Raw genomic sequence first — 6,173 nt, forward strand, 5'->3', positions numbered from 1 at the left:
AGTTTATCACGGCATAGATGTACACATGGAGTGGCTGCTGCTCTCTCACCTCAGTAACAGACTGCTTGACCTCTGTCTTAAACAGTAATGGCAGTGCCTGTAGTTCTCTATCTGCAGAGTGTGTCAGCTCACACATAGAGCTTTGGTCCTGATCTGATGATGATAAATCTGTGCCAGTTGTTCACCAGTTGATTGTGGTTTACTGCTGAGCTGGGTGAGTGTCTCATTGTGTCAGTGTGGGCTGTCATGGAGACAGCTGCCAAAGGAAACAGCCTTTATGCTGTTCTCCCGCTATATGGAAGAAAGAAATTAGCGAGAAAGGGGAGAGAGAGAGAGGGGGAGAGAGGGAGCACAGAATAATATGTTGCATCAATCAGTCTAAATGACTTGCGTATGTAATTAGCTAACAATGTTTTGTTTCTCCGTTTCCCTGAAGTTATTAGTGGTTCACAGCTAACCTTGAAGTAATTGGAAAGGCTTTGTTGATGTTTCCCTATCTGTAATGGGACTGATAGTTTATTTTTCTTCTCTGGATGGCTTCCCTCCTTTTTTATGTTAGTATTTATGAATTAGTTTCCTGTCACTTTACAGTACAGCCTAATACTAATTGGTGGTGAGATATATGGGTTATTCACATCCCACTAGGTGGCATGCTGTCTTCCTTCCTTCCTTCCCGACATTAACATGACTGAGAATTGTCGAAACTAATAACATGGTGTTGCTCTGGTTGTACTGCCACACAAATTACACCTTTCTTGAAAATTGCATCATTTTAAACATAAATTTATACACTACCTCTGCAGCCAATGCTTCTCCAACTAGTCCCTGACTTTTTCATTTGATGTTTCATCTGCAATTAGACATGCACTGCATGGCCATTGGCTAATTTTTATTTAGTGAGAATGAAACATTCACTTTGGAATCCTCTTAATTTTAAACGAGAGACTAGTAAAACAAGTATTAATAATTTGGACAGTGTTTTAAATGACTTCAGCTGTCATGCCTCTGATGACTATCATATCAGTGGCATGCTATAGGACACAATCCGGTTGCCAATGGAAAGATGGAATGTGTTGTCAGAACGAGGATGATGAGCCGTGTACGTGAGAAAAAGTCTGCTCCTCATTGTTTGAATTTATCATAAGAAAAACATCCAAAAACAAAAAAAGGAAAGGCAATCTGTTACTTAGGGAACATCTTGGAATGTTTGCGTAGCCGTTGCTTTGTTCCATTTCTATTTCGCACAGGAACATTTTTTTCATCTTTTTAATTTTCTGATAGTCCCTTGCCTCTGCTGGCCACTTTGCTGGATAGATATCTGCCCGAGAAGTTAATTTAAATGACTTTTTGAGGATGGTGATTGATCCATTGCATACTAAATAACTTTCCCAGCCTCAGATAAAGTGCCACTGCAGAAAGAATAAGGAAATGTCATGAGCTCTCCTAAATCGCACTGCTATTGTATCTATCTATCTATTACCACTGTTTCTATCTAATTTAGTAAGCGCTGCTCGTTCCATGGCTCTCACCTTCCAGAAATCCCAAACAGAATACTGAAATCTAGTCATTGTCAACATCACACATCTTATAATGAATTTGTCATACTGTTGTATACTTCTTTTATACTCTGAAATTTTAAAGCCGTTTTTCAAGGACTTCTGGCTCATGTCTAATATTTAAAATACATAAAAACAAAAAAGGGCTTTGTTTTTTGTTTTCTTTGGGATTGTCAAGGATCGTCGAGAAAGAGGCAGGTTTTCTTTTGTTTATCCAGGAAGATCACAGCCTGGGTCATATTAGAGATGTTTACTCCTCCTGTCAAAGGATAAGTTGTAAAATTTAGCTCACAGGAAATGAAAGATGTAGTGGCGCCCTGAGTACAGACACCAAAGTAATGTCACCTTGAGTGAGCATTTCTCTTGTCTGGACTGGCAGGTGATATAGAGGATAAACTCTGTTTTGACCTTGTGTTCACTCATCACAACAAAACACAACAGAAGAACAGCACCAAAAAAAGAAGAAGAAAAAAAGAAAAACACACCTGTCACATTTCAAATAGTATTGCTTCAGTCAGCTGATATCACCTGGGATGCCTGCAGATAACTGCACTTCACTCTGTCTGGAGCAATGGATGGCTAGGTTTGATGTTAACACTGTTATTAAAAATGCAAAAAAAACCAACTAAACATATCTTCATTAACATTCAGTGTCATGGAGGTGTGATTGATTCCATCATCAACCAAGTCATTTTCAGCCAGCATAGGAACATCAAACACCATGACCTCCATTATTTCCCCTTTGAAAATGTATTCACTTTACTCACCTCTCTGGCTATCCAATACCTTGAATCATTTCTCCTGGGAGGTGTTTTTTTTCTAACCTGCTGCTTCTCTGCTTCTCCTAAGAGCACTGTAACCAGCAATTCTCACACACTGTATGTGGGACACTTGAGCTAAGAGTGAGACAAGGCATCTGGCACAACCTTCCTGAGACTGTGCACTAGATTCAGCTGAGTGAAATTTAGACAGAGGCCCCCAAAAATAAACTGGCACACCTTATATTTTTCTTGATAATATATGGATCTTTTGTGGCACAAATCAAACTCACTCTTCGATACAGAGCAAAGGGTTTGAGAAAACCGAAAATAGATAGATTACATTTTTGAGAAGTTAACTTTGAACTTGTGTACTCACAAAGTCCCATTAGGTAAATAGATAAGCTTTATTCTCTACTTTATATGATTATTAAAGGAATAGGTTAACATTTGGGGGAAAGACCTTTGCTCTCTAAAAATTTGATGAGAATATTGATACCACTCTCGTGTTGTGTGAAGCTGAAGCCAGGAAGAAACAGCTAGCTTAGATCTGTCAAAAGCGGAAGTATACTGTCTTTCAGGTGGTGTTTCAAAAGTTTGACAAAATAATCAACAGCTGATGCTGTCTGTTTTCAATGTTCTTTCAGTCTCTTGTCCAGGTCTTTTTTTATCAACACAGATGTCACATGGGGTGTATGTCATTTACCACTTCAATTCTTCAATCCAAGGAGGTTCCTATATTTAGGGTGTGCCAGCACAGATTTTAAGGTGTTGAATGGTTTGTGGTAAGTGCTGATGCCTTGTGACTTAAAGACTTTGGCTAGATGTTCTGAAATCACAGTGGACGTGTCAGACAGGAAAAAAAAGCCCTCAACTGAGCTTTCAGCTGTTGTTGCCTCAAGCTTACAAATATTATAGGATATTCCTATGAGCAGCAAAGACAAATACTCTTTCAGTAATTGTGACCATGTGTTATCAGCTAAAAAAAAAAATTCAGTATGAAACTGTTAGTGGAGCCTCTAAAGCTGTGTGGCAGGTTGTAGAGTACTGAAGTCTAACAAGTCAGGACATGAGGTCCTTACTGAGATGAATAATCAATATATTTCTGGAAGGGTGAGTCTTCCTGACGCCTGCAAAACTGTAGTCTTTGCAACTCAGGCTATTTACAATTACGGGACTAATTTGTAATACAAATTCAGATTCTTTAATAAAACCCACCTGATTAAATGGTAAATAGTATGGATTGGCTGAAATATGTACAATGCATGTGTGTTTTGTCGCTGTTACAATAGTGTGACCATCTTTCATTTACAAATTATCATAAGACAGGCGCTAATATTTCACTGTAATTGATTGTATTTTATTGTACTAAATTGTGTTCTGAACAATAGACAAAACCAGCAGCCATGACAAAGTGAAGAGAAGTGAAGGAATTTTTTAACATGTTTGACCTAATGACATTTGGGTTTGTTCAAAAGCAAATAGGAACTTGCCTTGTTATAACCCTGACCCCTTAACATTACAGTATGTTGTTCAGAGTCTCCCTGTCATTTATTATCAGAGCAGAAACTCAGAGGGTTGTGTTTTGATTTATAGAAGGTTATGGTTTTGTTTTCTTGTTTCTCATAATTATATTCATTATTCCAGTCAGAAATGATTGATGTGAATTGATCGTGAATTCTGTTCCAGAGAGTACAAGTTTCAATCCCAATGTGTTTTGTGTTCAGAGCAGTGTATTACACGTTTATTTTCCGGACTGATTGACACGCAGGTGATTTTAGGATTTTTAGGTGGATATTTGTATAAACCCTTTAAAATTCTTTACAGATAGTCACAGTCTTACCTCTTCCCCCCCAATACAGATTAGGTTCAGCATAATTAAACCCATCTTACTGACCACCAACCGAAACTCCACTGGAGGCTATAAAAATCCAAAATGCTTTCAAGTTGGACTTTCAGTTTTGAGAATTTGGCAGAAGGGTGACTTAGCTATTGAAGCCCCAGAGAGAAGTTAGGCAAAAACATCAACTCCTGGCCCCATACACTCTGGAGAGCAAGGCTCCACTTCTGAGTTTTGATTCTGAATTTAAATGTTGGAGAATTGGCACATTGATTTACATGCAAATCCACAGCTGGTCTGTAACAACAATTATTTATTCGACATGTATCATGATAACAAGATTTGTGAGATGTGTGAGGCTTGTTTTGTTGCACCCACAGGCGGGCCAGCTTCTCTGCCTCTCTGTGGAAGTCACTCATGATGTGTCAACCTCCAGAAATGCAGGCATAATGGACACTAGTGGAAGGCCAAGGTCTGGTCATACTGTGTAAAGAAAACATATCTCTATTCTATACCTATATTTAGCGTTGTGGTCTCTCTACAGTAGAGAGACCACAAAGTTAGGGGAGAACACAGGGGAAATGACAACAAAGGTCTCCAGCAGGTATCAAACCAGGGGTGATGCGATAACACAACATGCACATTAAACCATTACATTAGGCCATAGTTCTAGATTAATGTAAAGGCTCATCAACAATTTGTTTAGTTTTTATAAGCTATATAAGGTTTTAATGATATAGGCCATACATTGTGAGTAGGATATTGGTTTTGCTCTTGTTATTGGATTTGTTAACAATAAGCAAAATATAGAATATCACCACACATATCTTTGAAAGAAAAACACACATTGCACCACAAACATTGACACATGTTGATGTAAATACAATATTACTGGACATCCCCATACCAGATGAAAGAATTTCGGTCAGTTCACAAAATAAACATTTTCCCACTTGCCCCTAGTGACATTGAGCCATGCATAGAGTGTCAGTTTTATCCGCTGCAGTTTCAAGATGTCCCTTTCTACCGCCATCCTGACAGAATGGAAGATAATTCAATCTAGTTTTGGGTATTTAAAGCATTGGATAATGACATGCAACAGAAAAAAACTGCTTTCTAATGTCCTGGTCACTCTGGATATAGTCACAGACCTCTGTGGACTACTTTCTACGAAACATCTACACACCATGAAAGTGTGTACGGTATGTTCTGAGGATTATCCAAAGAATCTGGGAAACATGTTTCTGAAAAACATGCTGCTAATAGGCAGAGTTGGCTTAATATTACTTTAGGCCCTGGGGCTATGGATGTTTTGGAGGCCCTTCACAATATGCCACAGCAACATTAATTCAGAACCCCCTGCCATTGGACAGATACAAATAGTAAATGAAGTGCCTTCCTATTGTAATCAGTGAAACTGATCAGTATATGACAGTACATCATAGGTCAAAGTCTTCTAGCTTTTAGGTCATCAAAAACTGGGTCCTTTTCAGTGTATGTCCTTTTCAGCCAATATTGAGTTATAGATATGTGAGAGAGTAGAATAAAATGTCCCCTGTGCTGCACGCTGTTTTAGTCTTCTTATTTGAGGTGTAGTGCTGTCCATGGTGCTGATCATGCAAATGTCACAATGTTGAGTTTGTTTTGCACTCATACCAGTCTTAGGCCTCAGACTGTGTGGGTATGAATTGTAAGGTTTAATAGTGGGGTGAGACTACATGACTTTAGCATACCTTGCCATTCTTATAAATTATAGGCTGCACTGTCCGGTTTCAATTAATTCATATAGACTGAACCGAATTTTAAGTGTCATCATTAAAATATACAGTAAATAAGTATATCATACATGGTCTTCTAACATATATACCTACATAGTCTGATATTAAACAATTCAATATGAATCCATTGTTTCATTAAAAAGGTCTTTAATTGTCAGTGCCCGCCCATAAAAACCAAATGCTTGGCCAATCACATTCCTCTGGCCGGGAGTGACTGGAAGCAGGAAACCTCTGTGACTTC

The sequence above is a fragment of the Perca flavescens genome, chromosome 11 (assembly GCF_004354835.1).
Source record: "Perca flavescens isolate YP-PL-M2 chromosome 11, PFLA_1.0, whole genome shotgun sequence".
Classification (NCBI taxonomy): Eukaryota; Metazoa; Chordata; class Actinopteri; order Perciformes; family Percidae; genus Perca; species Perca flavescens.